Source organism: Bos grunniens, chromosome 1 (genome assembly GCF_055505025.1).
Source record: "Bos grunniens cultivar Pamir isolate PY7600 chromosome 1, Bosgru_T2T1.0, whole genome shotgun sequence".
Taxonomy (NCBI): Eukaryota; Metazoa; Chordata; class Mammalia; order Artiodactyla; family Bovidae; genus Bos; species Bos grunniens.
This window is the reverse complement of record NC_141165.1, coordinates 46,946,163-46,973,427: the sequence shown is the minus strand read 5'-3', so window position 1 is coordinate 46,973,427 and position 27,265 is coordinate 46,946,163. Positions and strand designations below refer to the sequence as shown.

The window sequence follows — 27,265 nt, the reverse complement described above, 5'->3', positions numbered from 1 at the left end:
ATCTCCTTCTCCACCGATAAAGATGATGGTGTCTGGCCAATATTCACCTGTACATTGTCACTGAACTTTTTAATAAAAATACTGAAATATACCTGGAGTAGTTGGTTAGCAAGTGCTACCTTGAGTTCCCTAAGCACCTCCCTTTCCCCCCCTCCCTGGGACTTCTCCCTGAGCTTCCCACAATCCATCAATGAAGACATTAATCTTGGACACAGCAGGGCACTCCATTAAGACTGGTCAGGGCCTGAGCCTGATTTTTAAATGCTTTGGTCGTCATCCCTGCAGGGTGTATATGGTAGCGGTAGAAGTGGGGATTGTGCTTCTGTTTCTCTCCTCAGTGTGGAGAGAAAAGGAACCCGTGGCTTTGCACCCACTGTTGGGCATAGAGGCACCATGTCTGGCTGTCAGGACAAGGTCCACGTTTTGCCTGGACTGGACGTGCTGCCAGCCTCTGATGTGAAGTCTATGGACGGTGAGTTTGTGGTCCACCCTCAGCTTCCCCGATGGCTCAGTGGGTAAAGAATCAGCCTGCAGTGCAGGAGACACAGAAGACATGGGTTCGATCCCTTAGTCAGGAAGATTCCCTGGAGTAGGAAATGGCAACCCACTCCAGTATTCTTGCCTGGGAAATCCCATGGACAGAGGAGCCTGGTGGGCTATGGTCCAAGGGGTTGCAAAGAGTCCGACAAGATTGATTGATAAGCACAGACTCAAGTCTGAGGAAGTGCTCCCCGGCTAACGTGGTCTCTTCTCTGCTCTTCCAGGTGCTTCTGACTCCCTATCAGTCCTAGTCCCAGGGGTCCACCTGCAGCCAGGACTGCTGAGTCACCCTACCACAGTGATCGTCCTGGCAAGCTGGACACAGGTTTGCTGCTACATCCAGGTAGGTTCAAAGCTACGTGGGGACCTAGCATAGCTTAAAAAGTCCTTTGTGGGCCTCCCTTTATCTGACCAACACCAGACTACCCAGGCTGTCCCTCTCATAATTCTGCAAATGGCAGGGGATAAGGTCCTCCCATGTTTGCAGGGCTAGTTGATACTTTCCTAAACCCGTTGCTCCTTCCTCACCTCTGGTCTTGTTCTGCTGCTTCTGTCCTTCCACAGTCCCCCTTTCTCCTTCTGTCTGGACCTCCCATACATAAAACCCAAAGTTTAGTCTACCAAATCCAGTCCTTCATCTGCTAAAGAGGAAGGTTATAGGATGTAGAGGTTATTTTTCTAAGGTAAGAGCTTGAATTACATGGCTATAGTCTTATTACAAACTCTGTTTTTGAATGTCAGAAGCTGAGTGTTTTCTTTTTGTTTGCATACCTCCTGGTAAGACTCTCCATCCCCTCCCCCACCAGCAGATAAAGCCTTGAGTAGACTAAATTCATATGCTCTGAAAGGCAAAAGAGAAAAGCACACTGATAACTTTAAAATAATCCCTATTCCTTCTGACATCTTTCAAGCCCCCAAACCTAACCATGCCTAAAGCCAGTAGATGCAGTTTAGCAAACCAATAGGCTCCATTTTAGGTTTAGCTGGTTCGAGCTGGGTTTTAATCACCTGCTACCTGGAGACCTGACTGACATGGGAATAACAGCATCTAACTTACAGGATTTGTGTGGTATTTGGCACAGCTCCACGAGCATTTGATGGTCAGATGGCTGCCATGGCTAGATCCTGACACAGACGAATCTTGCTTTGCAGAACTCCTGAGTCTGTTTCTAAACCTTCCCAATGCATTGCTTTCTCTCACGTGGTAGAAAGAAAAGAACCACGGGAGAGGAATCCTTCCTTTGGTTTATCTGGGATCAGAATCCCCTCTCCTCTCATTCACCCCTGTGGAGGCTCTACTGAGATCCCATCCTTGTCCTGCCTGTTAACCCTTCCTGCTTCTCCTTACCCTTTAAGCACGTCTCAGCTTCCCACAATAGAAAGGCAATGACAAAAACTCACGCGCAGCTGTAACTTCCCCTTCCCTGCCAGCTCTCCTGCAGCAGTGGGCTGTACCCACTCCCCCTGATGCTTCTCTGGCCTGCCTCCATCGACTTCTAAGCCCCTGGGACTCGGTTTCTGCTCTCACGTTCCCACTGAAACTGGAGTCACACGAGTCAGTAATAACTTGCTCATTGTTGAGCTCAGCAGGCACATTCCAGGGCGGGTGCACTGGGCCTCTCTGTGTCATTTCCCGCTCCCTACTACCTCCTCACCCTGAACAGTCTCATTTGCACTGTTTGATGCTGCTTTTTGTTTCTTCTAGTTTTCTTCCACTTCTCTGCTGCCTCTTCAAGATCCCTATTCAGTCTTTGGAAGCTGGTGTGTGTCAGGGTCTCATCCCCCCGTGATCTTCTCAGCCTGCCTGCTCTGAGTCATCTCAGCCCCACCGCAGCTTCAGAGACCACCTCTATGTCGACCCTTCCCCAGTGGGCATCTTCGAGCTTCTCTCCCATGCTTGGCACCCATATTTCTAACTGCCTCCTGGAAGTCTTCCATGGAAGTTCCCCAGGCACATATTCAAAACACACCATCTTTCTTAAATAGTATCACCATCCATGAAGCTGCACAAAGAATCTGGAAGTCTTGAATTCCCATTTTCCTTTCCCCTTTCCCTGCTTACTGAGGCAGACCCCTGTACCTGGCAGTATATAACAGGTCCTCAAAGCAGCGTGTAAATGGATGAATGGACTCTGGGGACACAGAAAACCAGGGCTCTAACCTGAATCTAAAATTTGATGCTGTGTTACCTTTCACAGTTTTTCACTGCTTCTTCCTTAATAGGAGGGACCATCATTGTATCAGATGGTCTTCAACTCTGGTCATCTGTGACTCCAGTTGACTTGGGTCTAATACCTTAGATGCTTAACTACTATTCCTTCTTATCCACTTAACTCCATTGCTGCTTCTTGTGCCCTGTCCACCTAAGAAAAACATAAACTGCACCACCTCACAGAACATATTTCACCCTGATAAGAGGTCCCAATGTATCTCTGCAGCCACCATGAGTCACAGTGAGAGTTGGGCGGGGAGGAAGGGAAGAGGGAGGGGGTTGGACAGGGCAGCAGGAGGAAAGATAACCAGAGGCCATTTCCTCCTTTCCCTGTCTTGCCAGGTCACGTAACCCTGTGCGAGTCTCCCCAAGTGCTGTGCTTGGGAAAGTACCTTCCCTCTGGTGCCTACTTCTGTCTGGAAATGAGAACTGTGATTGTCTCAGGAACGCCTGTGAGCCTAGCACTTTTGACTTCTCAAAACATTGCGTGAATATTTGTTTGAGTGACTTACAAGTGCGGGCTACACACTAAGCAATGTGCACCTTATCTCATTTAAGCCCTGTGTGTGACCTTAGTATGTAGGTCCTTTTTTTTTTTTTAATCTCTGTTTTGCAGACGAGAAAACTAGGGTTTAGAGAGGTTAACTGCTTCACCAGGCCATCCAGCCAGCAAAGCAGCAAATCAAACCCAGGACTGTGTCACTCTATGCCCAAGTCTCCCATGGCCACGGTTTCGCTGCTTCTGATGATTTGTGGTTATCTTTCATACCATACACACATTTAGGACATGGTAAGTCCAGGCGCTAGATAAATGCTCAGTGAACAAGTGCCTAAACCATGACAAATAAGAGTTGGATCTGGTCCCAGATTGCAGAATTCACAAGTGCAGCGTCAGGCGGTTTCCAACACTTCCCTGGACCTCAGTTTTCTTATCTGTAAAATGGAGGCACGAACTAAACGCCCTTCAAAGAACCTTTAGCCTTCTGTGACTTTTCCAACAGTGCCGGGTCCCCAACGCGTTTCCGGGAATCTGGACCAACAGGGCCTGGGTTCTCTGAAGGGGCCCCTCCGCCCCACCGCTGACGCATGCGCCCTGGCGCCGAGCCCGCGATCGCCCCGGGCCCTCTCCGCGCATGCGCTAGCCTTGGTGGCCGGACCTCAGGCACCCGGGGCCAGGTGACTCCCTTCCCCGGCTCGGGGGAATCAGTGCCCCAGGCAGGGATGGAGTGATCCTGCCAGGAATGAGCCGGGGCCACCAGGGAGGCGCCTGCCCTGGTTAGGAAAGGCCTTAGCCTCCCCAAGACCCCTGGAAAGCTGTTCCCCTGCGGGAGAGCGTGTTCCCGCCTCCGCGCCCGCGCCCTGAACGTGCCAGGCAGCACAGAGAGGCCGTTCTTTCCCAGCACAGATGGAAACGCTCCCTGGCACTGCGGTCCGGGCGTGGAGGAGGGGAGGGCCCCGCCGACTCGGAAAGCCGGGGAGGATTTTCCTCTCAAAAAACCATACTGCTGATTAAAATAAAACCGTCTGAGGTCACCGAGGACATTTATCCAACTAGGCGTGGGGAATGGGAGGCGTGAGGCATCACCTGATAGTCTAAGCTCCTAAAGGGCAGCAGGCACCGCAGGGAGGCCCACTCTTCACTGCCGCTTGGGGATGAATAACAGACCCTGGACAGCTATTTTTATACTGGATGAAACACGGAGAGGGAGAGGGTGTGTGTGTGTGTGTGTGTGTGTGTGTTTTGGAGAGGTGGGAGCCATAGGGGAGAGGACTTAGGGAGAGAACAGGGAGCAGCCTCTTCCCTACTCACCCTATGGTCTTACTCCTCTTCCCACTGCAGATTCTAATTCCCCAGAATTAACTTCCCAAGAGGTTAAGCATTATTTATTACTTTGAAATCAGAAAAGGAAAAAGGATGCTAATCAAAAAATGGTAAAAATAAATGAGAATCTCAGTGTTCTGAATTTGCCCCTGTTGGCCCCCTCAGCCCTCTCTCTCTCCTCGTTGGCCATCTTTTGAATGTCTAAGTGCAGGGTTATGGATCTGAGTTCCCCTTTCCCCACTCAGGGATCATGGGGTGGCTTCTAGGAGGTTGGGGTCAGTGGTCTGGAGGAGACAAGAGCAGCCCTTCTACCAGGAGTCCATTCAGGTTGTCACTGCCTGGTGTATGACTCTGTCCTGAAAGCCCTGCTTCTTCAGAAAGGGATTTTTTTAAGCCGAGGTAAGTTCTGGGAAGGCAGAAAGATGTCCACAAAGGGTGGTTGCTTTGAATGTTGGGCTGACCTGAGGCAGGCAGAGACTGTGTCTGTGCTTCTTCTGTCAGGATAAATACTGTGGTGAACTCCCCACTCCCAGGAAACATGCTGTGGGAGACGGCCACAAGCTGAGTGGGGAGCCACTGCTGACACCAGTTCATGTCAGACCACTGTTTACTTTGATTCCACTGAGCTTCATTTTCTCCCAAGCCCTAAGAAATCTGGAAAAAGAGACATTGAATATAATGTCAAAATTTAAACAAGGCATGAAATAATCCCTAACATTAAAATGAGATTGTGAAGGGTCACCATCTTATGGGTTTGCTTAGTGGATCTTTCAGAAGTTTTTGTTTGAGAACTATGGAGACAAAAAACACCTTCCCCGAGGAGGAAAGTTCATCTGGAGCTCTTTATTTCATTGGTCACTTCTAAGATTCACCAGATCACGATAAGGATAAAGGGTGGAGACATGTGGGGTGCATGGGGGGAGACTGATTGTGCTTCAGCTGTGACTAATGTCTGCAACAATGAGAAGAAAGTAATCTTTGACTTCTGCAAAGGGAAGTTGGGAGTCAGACTTGTGGGGAAGCATCTAACCCTGCAGGACAACAGCCTCCTCGGTTCCAGGATGGCTGGGCTGTTAGACATTCATCCACTTCTTCCAAGGGACGCTCAGAAGATGGTGTTTTAGCCCTGGTGGTCCAGTGGTTAAGACTTCACCTTCCAATGCAGGGGGTATAGGTTCAATTCCTGGTCAGGGACCTAAGATCCCACATGCCTTGTGGCCATAAAACAGAAGTAGTATTGTAACAAACTCAATAAAGACTTTAAAAATGGTCCACATAAAAAATTCTTTGAAAAAGAAAGTGGTGTTTTATTAAGGAGATAATACAGTTCGGGAGCTCTTCCATGGCAGAAACCCCCCCAAATACCCACAATATCTGTATGCCAGGTCCTTTTTAGGCAAGGTTAACAGGAGCTCCCCCAAATGATCATTATTATTATTTGTTTGCATGTGTGTTTATTCTGATTTGCTTTTAAAAACATGGTAGATTTTCTATATCCAAATGGATGAAGATTCTGAGAGCTTTCAGATCACCAAAAAAAGAGTGGGAGCAGAACCATCCATATCCATTCCAGCAGACAGTACACTAGTCCTCTCTCTTCTGTCCCTGATAGATTTAGTGATGGTGCCACACAGTTTATTCAAGTGTGATCCTCCCCTTCTGTCATCTTTACGGGACTGTCACTATGTGTCCATAGCAGCTTAACCTAGGTCTGAAAAATCAGAAAATCAGGCTCCTGAAGAGATTAGGTTTCACAGGAGATTAGTATCAATAATATGCCTTTGTGGGTATCCTATCAGCTATTACATTTATTTTTAAGAAATCCAAAATATCTGAGTTCGAAATTTAGTGTTCTTTTCCCGTGATATAGTACAGGAGAAAGGGTTCCGGAAGTGGCAACTTAATTTGTATCTAATTTCGGCAAAATAATTGCAGACTGCTTCCAACTTGAATGAGCAGTGAGGTATAGCTCCCAGTAGTTACTTATTTTAGAAGCACTCCCTCAGGATGAATGCTAGCTATTTTCAGTTGCGTGTGGGAAAACCAAGGGCACTGCCAAGCTGTGGCAAGTTGGCATCGCGCATATGAGCTGTCAACCTCAATGCTTAGTTCCACTCAGATTCATTTCTAATTTCCAGTTGGCGTGTAACCTTTTTCTTTATTCAATTTGGGGTCCTGATCACTTCCTGTCTCTGCCTCCCTACCTTCCCACCTATCTGTACCCACACAGGCAGCTTTTGGCTGAATCCATCTAATAATAACAGTGTGAGTGCCAAGTGGGTTGTATAAAATCCTTAGGGAGAGACGTGAAATGAAGCACATTGTTCTTCAGGGCTCCTGAGGACCAGAGTGTACCCATCGACAAAAACAAACTAATACGCAGTGAAATTATATGCCTTTCTCTATAATTTATGCAGAATGAGATAATGCTGTGATCGTGCCTGAAACAGCTATGGTGTGTGTCGTGGGCAGCCTCTAAAACAGCCCAGTGATCACCACCTACGAGTATTCACTCCCTGTGTGAACTGCCGTCTCGTGTGGGCTGGACCTAGTGACCCTCTAAACAAACAGAAGATGACAAAAGTGATGAGATGCCAGTTTTTGAGATTAAATTACAAAGGATGTCTTTCCCCTCCTCTCTTTCTCCTCCCTACCGGCCCCCTCCCTCTCTTCTTCTCTCTCTGTCTCTCCTTCTATCTTTTTGCCAACTGCCCATATTGGGAGCTTCCCTGTGGAGAGGCCCATGTGTTAAGGAACTGATGTCTCCAGCCAGGAGACAGTGAGGACCTGAGGCTGACCAACAGCTATGTGAGTGAGCCTGGAGGATCAGCCTCCTTTGTGGAACTTTGAGATGACCACAGCCTGTGAGCCCCTGAGCGAGAGGATCACTAAGCTATGCCCAGATTCCTGGCCCGCAGAAACCGTTAGATAATATATGTTTGTTGTTTTATGCACCTAAGTTTTGGAGTAATTTGTTATAAAATAGAAACACTAGTATTAATACTAATATTCCCTTCAGCAGGTAGTTAGGAGCTTCCAGTGACCCCACCAGAGGTCTGTCTCCAATCTCACCTCCAGCTACAGCCCTTACCATCATCTCTGGGCCTGTTTTTTGGCCACATCTTACTCTTAGGTATTTTTGTGTCTTTATATGAATTGTTTCTTCTGCCTGAAATAACCTGTCTTCTGTTCTCCATCTAAATTCCTGCTCATCCCTTGACATTTGGCTCAGATAGGTCTTCTGGAAAGCCTTCCTAACCCCTCCAGGCAGAGCGCCTGTCCCCGTCCTCCACCTGTGCTGTGGCACCCACACGGTGTGGTCCTGATTGGCAGACCTGCTAGGCAACAGCTCCTGGAGGGCAGGAGGCGTTTATTCATCTTCCAGTTCCTGGTACCTAGCACAGCGTAGTGATAAAGCACCATTCCTGGAACAGATCAATGGCTGTTTTGCAGAAGCAAGGGTCTTAGGTAGAGGAGGACACGTGGTAGCTAGTTCCACACCCCCAGCTAATGCAGAAATCCCACATAGCATTCTCTAAGCATGTGGTAGAAGAATACTTTAATTGGACAGTACATGAATGTTAAGTACTCAATCAGCAGATCCAATGCTGTAGCAGCATGCAGTGTTGTAAAGCTCTCTTGGTCTGCTATCAACCCCTCAGCCCTTCAGTTAAGGTCATGGGAGTTGACAGTCCTGTAATCTGAGTTGTTGTCATTTCAACCCATGACCTTTGATATGTTCCAGGCATCACAGACCTTCCTTCCCTTCATTTTTAAAGGAGGCCAGAAAGAAACCATGAAGGCATCTTTAGAGACAAATCTGGAAGAAGGGCAAGTTGCATTTTTATCTCAGATGGCAATCTAGCCCATGAAGAGGGCTTATTGCAGGGGAGGTTGTTGGGAGATGGTATAGGTGTGGAATACATTGTAGGCCTATCTACTTCATCACCACATCCTGATAGTTGTGCTTCCTAATTAGGATCTTCCCCCTTTCTCTCCTCCGCAGTTCTTCTCCTAGTTTTGAATTTACCTGTAACAGCTTCTTCACTGGTCTCATGACATCCACTTGTGACCCTTTCCGAAATGCTCTTCTTTCCAAGCTCTTGTATCCAGAGCAATCTTTCTAAAATGCACATTTGACCCCATTGCCTGTCCACTTAAACACTTCGGTGACTCCCTGTGCATGGCCTGGCTCGAGTCCAGCCTTGTCCTACATCCTGTACCCATCCCTCTCTGTGCTCTGTTCACACTCATGTCTTTCACGACCTTGAAGGCACAAGTACCATCCCACCACAGAGGGGCACGGACCCTCTTGCCCTAGTTAATCCTATTCCTTCAGATTTCATGTCACTCACCAATTCCTCAGAGATTTCCCTGACGTCCCTTATTAAATCAAACCCCTTATTACTTACACAATAGAAAAGGAGATGACCTTGATCAAATAACCACACATTGCAATGTTGTGTTAATTTGTGTGATTATTTCATCAGGGTCATCTCCTTTTCTATCCCTAAGTTCCATGAAGGCAGGGACTGTGTCTATGTTTGCTGACATCGTGTTCATGGTATCCAGTATGACCCGGCAAAGAGTGGAGTGGGCATTCAGTCAGTATTTGTTGACCTGAAATGAATGAATTTTGGGTGCTATTAAGGGTACATGGAAGAAAAACAGAAATGCAGGAAGTATGAGGATTTAATGGAAGCCAAAGCTAGGGCATAGCAGGATAATTTAGATGTACCAGTTTCTTTAGACTAATACAAAAGGTGCAGAAGTGCACAATGTTTATAGCTATGTGTAACTTCCCTTAGCCCAGGCCACAACCGCCTCAGGGAAAAGGAAGGATTTGGGGTCAGATCCCGGAGGTCTTCCGGCTTCTTAACCTCTTCTACTCATGCAGCCACACCAGCTCCGCCTCCCTGGGGACTCGTGCCAGCGCTCCTTTGTAGGGAGGTGGGGAGGGCTGTGCTGGGGCCAGAATTATCACGGGGGCCCTTTCTCAGGAGCTCCACGTGTTTGTGTGACTGCAACCCCGGCGCAGATCTGGCAGAGGTCTGCGGCCGACATGCACCTCCGCCCTTCTCCGCTGGGGGCGCAATGGCGCCTCCCTTTGCACCTGCAGGCGCTTCTGAGCCCTCCTCCCCTCCCCCCCGGGGGGGCGGGGGATTGGTCCCGCTACCCACTCCTCTCCTGTAGTTGATTCCTATCCTTCCTCGATTGTCCTCTCTCTCAGCAGTTTTGTAGCAGGGAAATCATTTCCTCTTATTTGTTAATGAATCTTAAATGGAGGGGTCTAGGGCCTGCCGGTTTCATTTCTCAGTCTGTGTTTCTTCCAGGGCCTGACGGACTGGAATGTTTCAGTAAATGTTTCATCCCACAAACATTTAGTTCATCAGAGAGAGAGAAAGAGAGAGAGATGAGCACATGGGACCCTTGTCCCAGGAACGTGTCTTCTCCCAGAGTTCTTTACAGGTACCATCACCTCTGGATGAGGTATTCAGCTGTCAGGCCCTGGCTGAGAATCCATCCTAGCTATACTAGTTTTTGCCAGGAGCCAGGAATTCAGAAGAATGTTAATCTGTTTTTCTTCCAGCTTTTCTTACACAGATGACAATATTATTATCCTCAGCTTTTACAGTGCAAGTCTGTACACAGATCACAGGGTCCAAGAGGGCTCCTGAGTCATTTGAGATAATTACCTTTTTTTTCTTTCTTTCTAGGTCTTCCATTTCTGTGAATCAGCGATGTGGAAAACCCAGGCCTCAGAAAAATTAAGGGAGGCTTGAAGTGAGCAAAGCAGAGCAGAGTGTTGGCAGGAGCTGAGGGCTGCCACAGCGGGAAAATCAAGCAATGCGTCATCTAGGAGAACTCGTGGTGCTGTCTGCCTCCTCTCAGCTGCATCCACACCGGCTGGGACAGTCAGATCACTGTGACTTGGGCAGAGATGAAAACATGCAGCATAGCCAGGGTATTATAGAGGTGTGTGGTGTCAGGACGGCCTGTGCCAGCCTCATTTACTTTTCTGAGTCATTTGAACAAAGCAGTTGTTGGGCTAACCTTGCTGTGACGAGAATCCACAACAAATCCAAAAGCCTCTGCCCCCACCGCCTTGGCCCCGCAGCACAGCGCGGTCGTCTTTTCAGTGGCGTGAGCCTCATTACATGGCGATTGTTGGATGAACCGTCCCTTCTCTCGCCCAGAGCTCCTCCAGGCAGGAATCTTGGCCCAGTTTCTTCTATGTCTCAGAGGCCTGGCACTGGGCTCGGCATTTAGTAGGTATCTGACGAATAAATGAATGGGTATCGGAACATATGGGAGTCATAAGGGGCTCCTACAGTGGGAATGAGTTCAGTAGCGCCATTCTGTGTTAGTTGTCTGCGGTTTGCAGGACCCAAAGGAGGAGTAATTTGTCCTCTGTATAAAAAACATGTCTCATGTGGGGATTGCACAAGGGAAGGTGCTGGCCAGCTGGGTATCAAGGTGGGCAGAGGTAGAGGAAAATGGGGGAAATGACACAGGAAATGATGGTGTTCGTCCTAGGGACACTTCATAGCATCCCACGCAGAGCCCCGATTCTCCAGGAAATTGACGGAGTGCCTGGCGGAGGCCAGAGCACGGCTGGGGGAGGCCAGCTCTCAGGGAGCCGTTCCTCAGCCCCCACAAAGACCCTCAGGCGGACTCCCACGCTTTCCCACAATCGTCCACTAGGGGGCAGGCGGAGGCAGGAGAAAAGGTGAGACGGCAGTCTGTAGGCTCGGGTTGGGCTCATCAGGCAGCGGTGCACCCAGGCTCACATCCAACAACACCCTGGGCTGTGTGTATTACTCAGACAACACGGCCCGGCCTCTCTTCCTGCCTGTCGTTGTCTCTGTGATTTTATATGGTATGACCTGTGACATGAGTTACCACGAGACCATGGTAACCAAAGTACACAGCTCGGTGTAAAGGTAGATAAACAGGAAAAAAACGAATCCCTAGTTTTCCAACTTTACTCACCATTTGTGGTTTTTCTATCCCTGCCTCACCTATTATTTATTATCCTGAACAATCAAGATGTACCTGAATTCCAGGACTTTTAAAAATGAAAAGATAAATGAGGAAAATATGCCCTGGTCTCCTATCATCTAACCTTGAAGAGAGCGACTCATTTCCTCATGTGCAAGTTATCACTTCCTCTGGATATCCTGTCCAACACTCCTCTTGTGTACCAACATACCATCTCAAGGGAAAATTATGTTCATGATAATTCCCACATGCCATGAAAAGTAATTTCCTGCTAAGAAACTGCTGGTGATGGGAGTTCTTAATTGGTTTAAAATTTTCCTAATCCTTGAAGATTGAATATAAAAAATACAACTGCTCTCTTGTACAAATAATCCTTCTATACATATTATTCGGCCCATAGACCTGTGACTCAAATAAACTAGATTGAGCATAAAGGAACAAACATTTTACCAGGCCAGCTCACAGAAATGAAAGTCCTTGTGTAGAAACGAGCATTGCTTCATACAAAATCGAACGTTTGAAAGCTGTTTTCCTGCCTGCTGAGAAAGTCCGATTAGAACCCCATCAATGCTTGATAACATTAACAGAAAACTTTGCTTTAATGAAGTTAAAGACTCTTTAATGAATTGCGTCTTTAATTGGAATGGAAATAAACCAACCATATTACATGAGCCATTGGAAAATGGTAGTCATCCTAAAAGAAACCGTTTTCTAGTGGAATCAGAATTCTTATGCAAACCTTTTCAGGCTGCAGACGTCTTTGAATGCTACCCTTGATTTCATTCCAACAGCAATCACAGCTGAGAAATATAAAGTATGATGTCAAGTTACTTTAATGGTTTGCAAAATTCTCAAGAATTTTCTAAAAATATGCATTTTCAATGATACCATAGAGTAGTTGGTCTAAAATTGACTTTCAATTAAAAGCATAAACAAACAGGCCTGGATATATTTGGACACAGATGTTGCTGGAGGTTCCAGATTCCATTGTTTAAAGGTATTCCATAAATATGACAAAAATTGTGGAGAAGACATCCATCTGATTGGGTATTCAGGTTTACAAAGGGAAGTAATTACAGGGCCAGAGACTGGGTGTCAGACCTCATTCATCTAAATTCTCTTTCTCACATCAACCTAGCTTGACCTTGATTTTTTTTAGATGCAAGTAAAGGACATCAGTGTAATTTGAATAAACCAGTGTTTTAAATTCCCTGAGGAGTCTGGAATCAGAAATGACAGACTCGATGGACATAAGCTTGAAGGAGTAACCAACTCTTAAGTAATTATGGTGGTTTTGAAAACAGTATCTTCCTTTCTTACAGAGTTAAATTCTCATTTTTCTCTCAAGGGAACATTTATTTGTCTGATTCTTTGGAAAATATCCAAATGCTGGTTTCCACCCCTCCCCTCTCCTCCCTGACATGCCCACCAGGCCCTCACTGCCTCTGCGGTGGCCTCTGTGGTCCGTGGCCATCTCTGCTGCTAAGTGACCTCCAACCTTCCTCGCCTTTCTCTGAGGGCAGGGGGCCTCTCTTCTCTTCCTGACAAAGCACTTTCAGTCAACTCTTGGATTTCTTCATGGTTGATTAAACTGTCTGTGTTTATTCAGGACCCTTCTCCTCTTTCTGTGTCCGGCTGCTGACCTTTCTGTGGGTTCACTGTAGAGGAGAAAGCTCCCAGGGCAGTCCATCTGCCTGCTTGTTTGCAGCTCTGGTAAAGATTTGGTCCTGGAAAATGTTTAGGCCATTGAAATATCAGTACATCTTCAAAACATGTGACTTTCGCCTGGGCAGTTTTCTGAGTTGCTGTTACTGAATGAAATTGGAGGCACATAAACAAACACGAGATGCCCTGTGAGTCAGAGCTACTAACATCTCCCTTGAACCTCACTGATGTTGATGGTTCTTGCCACTAGGCTCCACAGGATGTCACAGAGTTGTGTTTCCTAATAAGAGCAGTTGTGGCCTTAACTGAGGCTTCCCAGCTGGCTCAGGGGTAAAAGAATCCATCTGTCAATGCAGGAGACACAGGAGACCCAGGTTCGGTCCTGGGGTTGGGAAGATACCTTGGAGAAAGGAATGGCTACCCACCCCAGTATTCTTGTCTGGAAAATTCCATGGACAGAGGAGCCTGGCAGGCTGCAGTCCAGGGGGTAGCAAAGAGTCAGACATGACTGAGACTGAGCACAAGAAAACATGATGGTCTTAATTGCTTAGAAATGGGAAGGAGAGAGAAACTGAAGCACAGAGTCTTGTTGAGTGACCAAAAGACAAGCCAGAACAAATACCTTAAGTCAGAAATTCTTTACAGAAATTCTTGTCAGCCTGATAACTAATCCTCAGCCTGTGTCCCTGGTCTGGGGCTCACAGACAAGTTCAGCTTCCCCCCAGAGGCACCCGGGCTCTGGGCCCAGGCCAAATGCAAGTTCTACCACATGAAGGCATGGCCCCCTTCTCCAAACACTATACTATCTGGGGCTGTACCTCTCAAAATGACATTTTAAAATTTTGCGTATTTGTGTATGAATCTTAGGGGCACGGGGGCCGTGCCTTCTGCATCTCTGCCTGTCTGGAAGCATGCAGTGCATGCTTTTGTGAAAGTGTAGATAAATGGAGGTGCTGATGGACGCTCCCCAAAGGCCTTCTCTTTCATTCCTTCAGTGCCCCCTTGCTCACTCAACTAGCTCTACCCTCCCTCACCATTCTTAGAATATACTCAGCTTCTAGCCTGCACAGTTGGCATGACCCGATTTTTCTCTTTCTTTATTTGTTCATCTCACCTTTTTATGTCTAGTCTTTACTCTCCAGCTCATTCTGTAAACTCTTGGAGGCCAGAGGTTTCCTGGGACTCTTTTCACCAATCACTTGACTGTAACACAGTGAGAGGCTGTCTGCTTAATGGAGTTCAGAAGATGATGCTTATGATGAGAGCAGTGGCTCACTAGGGCTGACTGCTGGTCCTGTTCAAAGCGTTTGATGGCCCAGGATTTGCTGTGTACTCTCGGTCACCATCAAGCTCTCTCTCATTATGAATCCCTCGTGTACACTGTTGGGTTTACTGGCATGTGAGTTGGTGAGAGACCAGGAGCATCAGCTTCTGAAGGCAGGGTTTCTCAGCAGCGGCTCTTCGACATTATGGGATAATTCCTTGTTGGAGGTGGGGGTGCTGTGGTGTGTGTTATAGGAATTTTGACAACATTCCTCATCTCTCCTTCACTTGGTGCTGGTAGCATTCCCCGGATGCGGCAATTAAAACTGTCTCCAGACACTGTCATATGTCCCTCTTAGTGGGGGAGGGGGTTGGTGGCAAGCCTGCTGCTTAGGGGCTACTGCTTAAGGGATAAAGCTGAAAGAAAGAACAGTCGTAACCAGAGTTGCTTCCTTTCTCTAGGGAATTTTTTTTGGCTTTTAAGAAAAAATGTAACCAGCGTGGTGTCTTGGCCTAGTCAGTTTTGGGGAGCGTCTCCCAAAATGAATTTAAATTATACAGTTCTTTGCCCCCTTTTCCCCCTTAGAGGCCATTTTTCTCCCCATCATTATCGCTGGGCTGGGCTCTGCTTTCTGTGGCTTGATCCCATCTTGTTTTAGGAATCTCACTGGCTTTCAGCAAACTCTGAGAGGCACGTGATGAACCACTCAAGGAGGCGGCTGGCTGGAGGTGCTGGGCAGGGCTGCCTGCCGTCCTCAGCCTGGACATGGCCCTTGTGAGGACATTGTGCTTGGGGATCTGCTCCTCCCCTTTGGGCAAAAACCAGATTTTTATCTCTTCCCTGGGAGTGAACAGGCCATTGGAGCAATAATTCATACAAAACAAACACACCAGAAACTAGGCTATAAACCAGACTGCAACCATATTGCTCTAAAACGCTTATCTCCTCAGAGCTCAGGCTTTGAGCTCTGAATGTGGGCAGCATGAATGTGGTGGACCATCCAGAGTGCATGCAGGGCCCCAGGCCCTGGCCCGGTGCCTGGCCCCTTCTTCTGTCTGTCTGTCTCAGCTGCCAAGGGATGACCCTTGTGGGCTGGTGGGAGAGTGGGGGAAGGAGGGAAGGAGGAGGCTGGTGTCTGGGAGGACAGTGGGAGCAGAAAGTTGTTCACAGCCTTTAGACATCATTTACAATTTCTACTTCACTTACAGGTCAGGTCCTGAGGCTGAGTGCCAGTTACCCATTCCGAGCAGACACCTTTCCAGTAGACGCCCATTATCAGGATGCCTAGGAAACTGCAATAGCTGAGATGGACGTGGAATCAGAACAGAGGGATTCGGAAGATCTCATGAAGTGTTCTCTCTGGGCTGTGGGAAAGCCCGATAAAATAGCCCTGCTTCTGGGGAAAGCTCATCTCCCTAGAGATGGGAACAGTCCCCACTGCCCTGGGGGAGCCAACTGCTCACTGAAGGGGCTGATGACCCCTACAGGCCCTGGTTCTTCTCATCCCCATCACTCTTCTTCCCTTGAGGACCACCCTCCTCTGTCATCATGTGCTTTACACAAGGGTCTGACTGCTGTGTTTGCTAACGCCAAGTCTCTCAGGAGTGACCTTTGACATCCTGTGCACAGGTTCTGGAACCCAGGCGTCAGTGGGGGGTTCTCCTGAATGGAGCTGCAGTCCTGAGCAGTAACCCTGGGGCAGGTGTGTTCTCCAGGCTTGTCGCTTGGCCATAGCCTGTAGGATGTCTTCTCCTTGACTGTGGTCTAATTTTGATAGACATTTCTGCAAAGTGGACAGGGAATGCCTTTGTGAAGTTCGTATTTCTCCTAATAGAGGGGCAGCAAAAAAGAAACAAACACTGGGGTTCCCATGTCTTTAACCAAGGAAAGCAGAAAGTTTCTTGTTTTTCTGTGCCATCAAGGTGTCTGGTGCTGTCTTTGGAGCCCTGTCCATCAGAGGCTCTCTCCAGCTTGAGCCCTGGCAGGGGTGCAGCCCCATGCGGCTGGCAGAGGCCTCAGGGTGTGGAAATGCATCAGCTCAACCCACTTTTCTGCCACAAACCAAGTGAGGCAGTACGTGAACCATGCCGAGAGCCCTTTTAGCCACTTGAGTCATTCTCACCCCCATGGCTGGGCCTTTGTCAGCATCCTTTGTCACTTTTGAAAAGGTTATTTCTTAGGAAATAAAAGAACAGTGTGGCCATGGTTGGTGTTGCTGATAAGTTCCATTACTTGAAGCATTATTACTGCCATAGAAAAATATGAATCTGATCAGTGTGTCACAAAGCCTGGTACTGCCTCCACAATCATGTTTGTCCCCATGGCGCTTTGCACCTCAAAGGCATGTTCTTCAGAAACCCTTGTGCTGGGGAAACGGATGAACAGCGCTGTGTGACACTGATTTCCGTTCAAAAGGAAAGAGAGGAGAATGGAAAAAAGCTGGGTGGTTGCAGCAAGGCTCTCTATAACTGCTGCTTCCACTCTGGTCTGGCTCGTTGGTCAGGTATCTTGAAAATACAGGGATATTCTGTATTTTCTCAGTGTATCTAGTTCGCATGGCTTCTTGTTCAGCCCTAAGTCAATATTCTTCATGCTCGTTTAGGTTAAATGTGCCCTTTCCTCCTTACAGGTGTCTCTGCTTCTCAGGGGCTTTCTCACTTGCTGTGAGCATCCTCTGTGGACACGAAAAGATGTGGGCTTCCTAGGATCAACGTGGAGCAGCTTTCTGGATGGCTGATTTTACTCCCTTCTGGCGTTCCTCTCCCTAAATGTCATTTTGTCAGAGACAGGAGCTCAGGAGCCTTTGAGAGGTAATATGTTGTCCCTAGTTACACGATGAGCTGGTGCGAGGCTGGTATCAGACCAGGCCTCCTGACTCCAAACTTTTGCCATGGTTCCCTTTGATGTTGTTTCTGGGGGGCTCCTCAGCCCTTGTTACAAAAATTCTCTGCATGTTGTCTCCCACAGACAGTTGCAAAGGCGATGAATTAGGTGAGACTCTAGGCCCTGGATGCTCTGCACCATCTAGTAAGAAGTTCCTGCAGTGGGTTCTTGCACCATCCAGAAAGCCTTTCTAATAGAAGAAATACCTGCTACTTTGTTGTTTACTTTGTTCTTCTTTTTACATATTCCTTAAGAAATTTTCTTAAGTGTAGTTGAAAATATAAGTTACAGATGTACAGTATAGTGATTCACAATTTTTAGAGGTTATACTCCATTTGTAGTTATTATATTTCCAATATTCCCCATGTTGTACAATATATCCCTTTGGCTTACTTTATACCCAATAGTTTGTACCTCTTAATCCTCTACCCCTATATTGCCCCTTCCTCCTTCCCTCTCCCCACTGACTCGTTCTATCTGTGAGTCTGTTTCCTTTTTGTTATATTCACCAGCTTGTTGTACCTTATTGATTTCACATGTAAGTGAGTCATACAGTATTTGTCTTTTTCTGTCTGACTTATTCCACTTAGCGTAATGCCCTCCGAGTCTATCCATGTTGCTACAAATGGCAACATTTTATTCTTTTTTATGGCTGAGTAGTATTCCATTGGGCTTGCCCAGTAGACCTGGGTTTGATCCCTGGATTGGGAAAATCCCCTGGAAGAGGGCATGGCAACCCATTCCATTATTCTTGCCTGGAGAATCCCCATGGACAGAGGAGCCTGGCAGGCTACAGTCCATGGGGTCTCACAGTGACTAAGCATAGCATAATACAGTACTCCATTGTATATATGTATACCACATTTTCTTTATCCATTTATCTGTTGATGAACATTTAGATTGCTTCCATATCTTGGCAATTATAAATAATGCTGCTATGAGCATTGGGGTGCATGTATCTTTTCAAATTAGCATTTTGCTTTTTTTCGGATATATATCCAGGAGTGGAATTACTGGGTCACCTGGCAGTTTTATTTTTAGTTTTAAAGAAGCCTCCAGAGTATTTTCCACAGTAGGTGCACTAATTTGCGTTCCCATCAACAGTGTAGGAGAGTTCTTAACATGTAATTGTTAGCACAAAGTAATTATTGCCTTATAAAAAGATTACATTTTGTTCAAAAGTGTTTTGCAATGTTCTTGACAGGGAAAGGGGGCTCAGTTATAAAGCCTGAGGTCTGCTGAAGGTAACATCTATGGAGACCTGTCCTACAGGAACATAGCTGGGTCCATGTTAATAAGCCATTAATAAGCGAGGGATTAAATTAGTTGGTGGTGACTAATTCCAGATGCAAAGTGACCTGAGTTACATCTTCCTGATGGAGGAAGGTATTGGGGAGAAATTAGTTTGCAGATTTAGGCAGGTTGCCTAATTTGTGATTCAGTATTTACACAGATCAGGGTTTGAAGTCAGACTTGCACAGCTCGTGCCCTCTCCAGGAAAGCTGGACCCCCCTCTCCGGAGAAAGCTCCAGTCTCCTTCCGCAAAGCAGCCCAGCGCAGGGCTCCACGCAGTGCTGCAGATAATTGCAGAGGGTTCAGGCTTCCCGGTTTCACTCACTCAGCACACCCAACCTCTGGTTAAGAGCTAGCACCTTCTCCCTTGTTGGCCTCTTAAACAAAACAGCTAAGTGCTAGGTTACAGGGGTGTTTATTAATTCTTTTCTATTTAATGCTGGAGCTGACTTGGGAAAAAAATTATGTGGCTTGGAATGAATAATACTTATTGTATAGTAGTGCTGGTGGCAGAAACTGAAAATCAAGATTTACTGAATGAAAAGACCAGTAGAGTTGGGAAGCCGGGGCTGGGCTTCAGGCTGTCGGTATGTGTGGTCCTGCGGCTTCGGGTCAGTGGCTGAGACTCAGCTTCGGTTGCCCTGTCTGCACCCATGCAGGTAACAGTGCCTACTTCAAAGCTGCCTTGTGAGCAGTTAATGGGAAGATAGCCTCAATCTTAATGCACCATGTAATATGGAAAATAAAGTTAGTGACAAAAATACCTAAGCATTTGTATTTTTTAGAACTTTGTATTTTTAGAATTTTAAGGACTTTTTACACTCTAATAAAAAGTTTATTTTGTGAAAAAAAATAATGAGTCCTGTTCTAGCCTATGGTGGCTCAGACAGTAAAGCGTCTGTCTACAACGTGGGAGACCCGGGTTTGATCCCTGGGTTGGGAAGATCCCCTGGAGAAGGAAATGGCAATTCACTCCAGTACTATTGCCTAGAAAATCCCATGTACGGAGGAGCCTGCTAGGCTACAGTCCATGGGGTCACGAAGAGTCGGACAGGACTGAGCTATTTCACTTTCACTTTCTAGCCTATATTTTTCAACAACCTCAGATATGCAGATGATACCACTTTGAATGCAAAAAGTGAAGAGGAACTAAAGAGCCTCTTGATGAGGGTGAAAGAGGAAAGTGAAAAAGCTGGCTTAAAATTCAGCATTCAAAAAACTAAGAGCATGGCATCTGGTTCCATCACTTTATGGCAAATAGAAGGGGGAAAAAGTAGAAGCAGTGACAGTTTATTTTCTTGGGTTCCAAAATCACTGCTGGCAGAGATTATAGCCATGAAATTAAGAGACGCTTGCTCCTTGGAAGAAAAGCTATGACAAACCTAGACAGCATATTAAAAAGCAGAGACATCACTTTGCCGACACAGGTCCACATAGTCAAAGCTATGGTTTTTTCCAGCAGTCATGTACAGGTGTGAGAGTGGGACCATAAAGAAGGCAGAGTGCCAAAGAATCGATGCTTTCGAATTGTGTTGCTGGAGAAGACTCTTGAGAGTCCCTTGGACAGCAAGGAGATCAAACTAGTCAATCCTAAAAGAAATCAGTCCTGAATATTAATTGGAAGGACTGATGCTGAAGCTGAAACTCCAATACTTTGGCCACCTGATGTGAAGAGTGACTCATTGGAAAAGACCCTGATGCTGGGAAGGATTGAGAGTAGGAGAAGAAGGGGGCAACAGAGGATGAGATGGTTGGATAGCATCATCGACTCAATGGGCATGAGTTTGAGCAAACTCCAGGAGATAGTGAAGGATAGGGAAGCCTGGTGTGCTGTAGTCCATGGGGTCACAAAGAACTGGACATGACTTAGCAACTGAACAACAACAGAGCTCTTGGAAAACCTAACCTAGAAGTTGCAAAGCAGCTCCCAAATGTGTTACTTCACTTGTAGGGGGTTAAACAAGTTTTGTTTGGTTTGTTTTTTAATCAATTGCCAACATTTAAGACTAAAAGTTTCCTGTATAAGACAGAAACCAGAACCTAGATTTCAGCTTCTCTTGGGAAACAGACACTGAATGGCCAGTATGGCTATCTGGGATTCCCCATGACCTACTGCTCCTGCCATGAGTCGTTCACTATTTCAGGCCAGCCACACCCAACGCACCCCCATCTTCCTGGTATCACTTTCCCAGTAGGAGGCCTAGACTTTTGGATAGCAACTTGATTTGAAAAATCAGACCTGTAAAGAGATACCAAGTGCTATAAGGATGCTCAAACAGGGGCTGTCTGGTCTCCTGTCTTTAGCTGGGTCTCCTCAGACCAGGTGTGTGTGGATGTGGCCGGCGCGGACAGAGTTCCTTTCTTATAAACTGAGCACAGGATTCTTGTGAGGATTAAGTTAGATGACGTATGGCAACACTTGGCAAGAATCCACGCTTGGTAAATGGTAGCTCTGAGCAGGGCATCGGGGCATTGGAAAGATTCCAATGAATAATCTGCAGGTCAGACTCCAGAAGTGATGGCCATAGTCAGGCAGCCGCTAAGCACCTAAGAGGATCAGGCTGAGGAATAAGGTGCCCTCTGACTCCACAGTTTCTGCGAACAAGGATGCAGGCCCCCGGAGTTGCACAAGAAGACCTGGAACCCAAGGTGGAAAAAGACCCTTGGTGTAACACAAGTGCCCTTTGCCTTTGGCGAATCACTCCTGTGTCACCAGGAGTGTTAGAAAGCTCAGGAGACATGAAGGGCCACACCCAGCAGTTGTGCTGTGTACCTGCTTCTACTCCAAAGAAACCTTAACCACTGACAGCTCAGTGCCTTTGTCCCAAGCACTCACTTCTCCTGCAAATACACAAGTGACTTCCTGCAGACAGCCAGTGGCCAGGAGCCTGAACATCCATAGGGCAGCCTGGGCTTCTCCCACATGGGATGGAAGCAGTTCCTATGACCTTGATTCCAAGACTTAGTTATCTTGGAAGTTACCACCAATCTCTAGAAGCCATGCCCAGGAATGATCTCACCACTTTCCCCTCCCTGTCATGGATACCACCAAAGCCTGTTTTATAGGGAGTTGCCTTTCTTCTATTTTTTCTGAGCTGAAGGGGACCATCCCTGGGTTGAGCAAAAGATGAGTAAGTGATTAGTGGCTGTCATAAAAAGATCTCATAAAGCACTTGTATTGTCCCACAAAAAGGATCTGATTTTTACACGTCTGTCTTTTTAGTTCTTTTTTGACAGGTAGAAGGCTGCCAACGTCATTGAATGACCGGGGTAAGGCTTGCTTTAGGAAATGGGTAGCCAAGGATCTGGTGCTTCCCCACACCATTTCCTTCTCCATCGCATGACCTGACAAAAAAGCAACTCTCTGAGTCACACACTGAGTGACCCAGTATTGAGGAAATAATCCATTTGCTATGATAAACTAGGGAGGTCCCTTAGAAAGCAAATCGGGGCTTCTCCCTGGGTGGGTCCTGCCTGGAGTGAGACAATGATGTGGTAATGATCCCCACACTGGGGATGTTGACGTGAAAAGGGGTGCATTTTTGATGGGAAAATACAAGGTCATCTCAGTTGAAGCTGTAATCAAGTCAGAGCTTCTGAACCAGGGAGGGTCCCCAGGGAGCCTGGATTCAGGGAATCTGGGCTGGAGCAAGCTTCTCGGTAGCCACAGGCACTCAAGATCCCTGAGGCGACCCATCCCCTTCCCCTACCAAGGAAGGCTGTCTGCTCTGCCAAAAGTCTGCATTTCCTAAAATGGCTCCAGTGTGCAAGGAATCCCTGGACATATACTGTCTGCAGATGGGCTTTGACTGCTGGCTGTTAATAGTCTCAACTCTTCCCACATCTGCTTCCAAGAGATTGCATTGGCTCTGCTCCCTTGGCCAGTAGAGATGAGGACACCTCATCCCTATAAATCTCGAGCGTGGTGGCTTCTTATTGCCCTTTAGGCCTGCATTCACACACATACACACACATGCAAAGATTATCTCCTTGATCTCTGGGTCATCAACTCTGGGCAGAACCACTTGGACAATGGTTTCTTCTGCAAAACTGAAGAACTATACCCCTTCGCCCATGTTTCCAAGAGAAATATCCTGCCATTTGGTGTAGACTGATTCTCTGTCTGAAATGTACAGAAATGTTAGGGTCTCACGTGTGCAGTGGGGATGACCAGAGCCTGTCTGCTGGTCTGGACAAAACCAAAACTGAATGCTTCTTGAGGTTTCTTTCCTTCCTAGAACATCATGATTCTGAGATCCTTCTGCATATACACACTCAAAGCGAGTTTTTCTAAAAACAAATTGGATCTCACAGAAAATTAGTAGCGACTGAACCAAGTACAGAATCTTATTTAGTTCTGGCCCCAGGAGGAACTTGATAATTTACGTTTTAGGCTAAAACCCTTTCCCCCCTTTAAATACTGCATGAAATGGCAAGATTCTCAACTGAATAGTAATGTTACCATAGCAAACAAAGGGAAAGCTATGAAAATCTGAAACAGAAATATGTGGCCTGTTATTCCAAAAAAAGTAAATGCAACAAAAAGAAGGTTGGCCTCATTCTCTGTCCCGAAGCTCCACACAGCCCATGCCAGAGCCCCCAGCCTGACTTCAGGTCTTCTCCCACCAGGCAGGCCTCTGTCTTTGCTCAGTTCTTCCCAAGGCTTTGGCGCTTTCTCCTCCCACTTTGAGGGCAGAGGTTTCCTTGTCCATATTTACAGTATGAATTCTCCTTTCAGAGGACCTCCAGGTCACAGGGAGTTCATCTCCCCCTCTCAGTTTCCCAGCCCTTCATGTGAGGGGCTCTCGCCACCACTGGCAGCTTCACTGCTGGCATCTCTGGAGGGCAGAGCTGCAATCCTGTCTGCAGGTCCTTACACAGGTAGACATGTTTGATACATTTTAATGATGTTTAAGTGAATTGAAGAAGGGTGACCTTTCCTCCACCCTAAGTTTGTCTGTATATGCCACAGATTACTTGGAATGTCATATAAAAGTGGGGGTGACTTCAGTTTAGTTCAGTTGCTCAGTCATGTCCAACTTTTGCAACTGCATGGACTGCAGCACATCAGGCTTCCCTGTCCATCACCAACTCTTAGCAGATACCATCATGATTTCTCAGTCTTGGCACAAGGATCATTTTTTGATGGCGGCGGGGGGAGCTGTCCTGTGCATTGTAGGATATTTAGGAGCCTCCCTGGCCTCTACCCCCTTAGATTCCAGTAGCACTCTCCCACCTCCCCAATTGTGACAACCAAAAATATCTGCAGACACTGTCAGTGTTTCTTGGGGGCAGAAATGGCCCCAATTTAGAACCACTGATGTGGGAGATTCCTGAAGGAGGCTGAGAGGAAGTATCAGACACCTTGCCCAGTGACGATCTTACCCAGACCCGCTCCCCACTGCTATAACCATCACTGTTATAATACATCAGCAGAAGGTAGCTATTTATAGCTTCTGGCCAAATATTTTTTCTCTGACAGGCTGTCACAGTGCTAGCCAAACTCTGGAATTTTCTTAAATGGGGTGGAGAGAGAACAGGGTAAGGCCCATCCTCTGTGAAATACGGGTATCATTTTTGCGGAGGTTGTCGTCTTGGAGACAACACAACAGCTATCAAGAGGTACCTGGGTTCATGCCAAGAAGACTAAAAAGGCAAAAAATAACAACAATAAAAGCTGAAGTGAAAGACTTTTTTTTTTTTTAATCTTACCAGGTTGTGAGGAACCCTCGCTGCTTAATAAATCAACACATACAAACTCAGGGAAGGTGTGCACCTACTTTGGCACGAACTGCAGAGTGTAGAAATGGTCAGGATATTTTTGGTGCACAGGGAGGTAACCCCCACAGGTCATCGCCGGGCCTCCGGGGGCAGGGGCTGTCCATCTGCCAGGAGGCAGCCCACAGGCCAGCGGAGCTTTGATGAAGTGCATCTGCTCAAGCATGGCAAACGGTGTTGAAACAAACCACCACCCTGGCTTTTTTTTTGAAACTACGACCCTCTGTCGTGTTGAGGAGCTGAGTCTGAGTGAGGCCCCAGTGGCCACGAAGGAGCTGTGGGATTGCTTTTCCCTCGCTGAGGCACGGAAGGCTGTGAGGCTGTGACTGAGGCATTACGCATTCATGACTGTACAGGGACTTTCATTCCACATATCTCGAGATGACAGTGGAAACTGGAGCTGTTGTACAAAGTGTTGGCTCTCTGCCCTTCCCTCCTCATCACATTATCTACCTGCTGGGGCCAGAGAGGGAGGGGATGGAGTGGGTGGGGGTCTGTGGAGTTGTAGGGGCTCCAGGACAGGCCTGGCTGCTGTGATGCTGGTGACCACACGGCCGTTCTGATTTCTGTCGGCTACTTTCAGACTTGGGAAGCCAGCTGGGGCCCTCTGATGAGAAAAATCAAAGATTCACAGCATCAAACATGTTGTTGATACCATGTGCTCCCCTCTGACACCATGAGAGAAACCCTGATATCCTGGCAAGAGATGCAGTTGGACTTAGCAAGGCCCCGTTGCATCAGCAGCAACGTTGGAACAAGGGCAAGAATGACACAGGCTACAGCTTCTGCTTTGATACACAGGTGCTGACAGACAGTTTCCAAGGACAGATCTGCAAAACAGGTATCGAAGTGAACATGGGATTTGAGTGAGGTTGCGGTGGCCACACCCTGGATGTGAGGACCCTCTGACCAGGACCGAAGGGGCCCAGAGGAAAAGGAGGCTGCAGGCACAAGTCAGTTCTGGGGTGACAGGCTGCCCTGGATGGCCCTGCAGACACCTGGCCCACTCTCAGTCCCCCAGCCTTGCCCTCTAGAAGGGGTTGAGGGGCTCCCCGGGAGCAGCCCGGGGGAGGGCAGAGCCGGCCAGGACATCACTCTCTTTCTTGGGAATGGTGACTCATATGTTCCAGGCAGCGAGCGCTGCACGTCTAGACTTAATTCTTGCTGTGATGCATCCAGGCTGCCTCCGCACAGTTAGCAAAGTCCCTCTGGTTGGGCCTCGTGGGACCACACCCAGAACAGTTACCCCAAAGCACACTGAGCAGACAAAGCACTGAAAAATGGGAGGGGGAAAAAATGGATATAATTTCACGTTTCAGAAAAAAAGATTGAAGCGTTCATCACGGGAAAAATCAGAATGTTGTTAATGTTCTTAGACAGTTTCTAAGTTCTGTGTGTGCCAGGACCACTGTAACCCCTGCGGACCGCTCATCCTGCTCTGACCCTGGTCCCTGATGGAAAGCCCACCCATCCCAGCTCAGCAGGGGGACTGGAACAAGCAGCTGTCTCCCCACCCTCAGAGGTGCTGGAAGGGCTCACCAGGGAGGTGTTGGGATTGTGCTGCAGCCTTGCTGATGTGAAGATCCTGTAGTTTTTTTCTAGAATGTGCTCTTGAAGGCAGAAGTTGACCCTGGCAAAAAATGCAGGGCTCTTCTCCCCTCCTTGTGCCCCAACACCCACTTCCCAAGGGAGCAGTTACAGCCCTACTCACCAGAGGGAATGTCTTCCTCAGCAGCACAGATTCTCCTGATGAGAACAGCAACAGGGCTCTGAGACCAGGGCTGCTGCCCTTGGTCCAGAAAGAGTGGAGCTGCTGTCTGCTGCCCACCCTCCTGTCCCAGTGGGCACCCTTTATGACACTGACCCATCCTAGGAACACCTCCCTGACCCCGTGACTTTTCATGTCCCCACCCAAGTACAATGAATCTTTGTCACCTTGCTTCTGTCCCTGAGACTTACCTGCCCTCTTTTCATCTTGTCACTGCCTGGCTGAATGATGACGTATCTGAGCAGGGAGGGAGCTGGTCTTTTCTTTGTGTTGATGACCTTGTTCATCCCTGGGATGAGGAGTAACTCTCATCAGCTGGCAGGGACAGGCAAGGCTGGGAGATCTTGTCCTTGTGGGAGAGCTCCTGGGGAGAGCCAGCCTCCTAAAGTTACTCCATGTCCTGATCCATGTTCACTATCCCCCCAACAAAGCCAGGCCACGATATCTTTTGACTCCTCTCTTCTACATTGGCTCATCAGACGGAGGAGGGGACTTCAGCCAAGCAGAAGGTGGCATATGGGGCTGGCCTTGGCCCTCTGTCAAGACTCCTTCCAGTCCAGTTGCTCCCTGGTTGCTTTTTTTTTTTTTTAATTGAAGGATAATCACAGTATCATGTTAGTTTCCAGCCATACATCAACATGAATCAGCCATAGGTATACATCTGTCCCTTCCCTCTTGAGCCTCCCTCCCACTTCTCACCCCTCCCTGTTGCTCTTAATTAAAACCCAGTGTTTCAGATGAAGAAGAGGTGGGGAGGTGAAGAGGTTAAAACACAGTTCAAGTTGAATCAGGAATTATGTTAATTGGTTGTTTGCACTGACTTCCAGCACAGTGCCTCATACGTTGTGGCTCATATTTAGCATTTCTCACTCATCTCTCATCAAAGCCTGATGGTCCCTGGGCCTCTTTTCATTTCCACAGACTCCTGCTTTGGTGGGGCGTGGCAGGATGGGGAGGCTGGGCTCAGAGATTCATGCTGGTAAAGCATTAGTGTACTTCCCCTGCCGGGTAACATGGTATGGTGGATAGTGTTTGGTT

General features: G+C 47.5%; 1 long non-coding RNA gene across 5 annotated transcripts in view; it reads right to left on the bottom strand.

Annotated features, from left to right (window-relative positions):
* The window catches only part of LOC147379388 (uncharacterized), a 38,617-nt gene extending 11,780 nt beyond the window's left edge, over positions 1-26,837 (bottom strand). The window contains exons 1-4 of one of the 5 annotated variants that reach the window (XR_015160644.1): positions 26,419-26,837; positions 26,171-26,205; positions 25,999-26,089; positions 24,360-25,289 (exon numbers count right to left, since the gene is read on the bottom strand). This is a non-coding gene — a long non-coding RNA (uncharacterized LOC147379388). The other 4 variants (XR_015160638.1, XR_015160643.1, XR_015160639.1 and 1 more) reach the window with 4 other exon arrangements.
* Between the last annotated feature and the right edge of the window lie 428 nt (positions 26,838-27,265).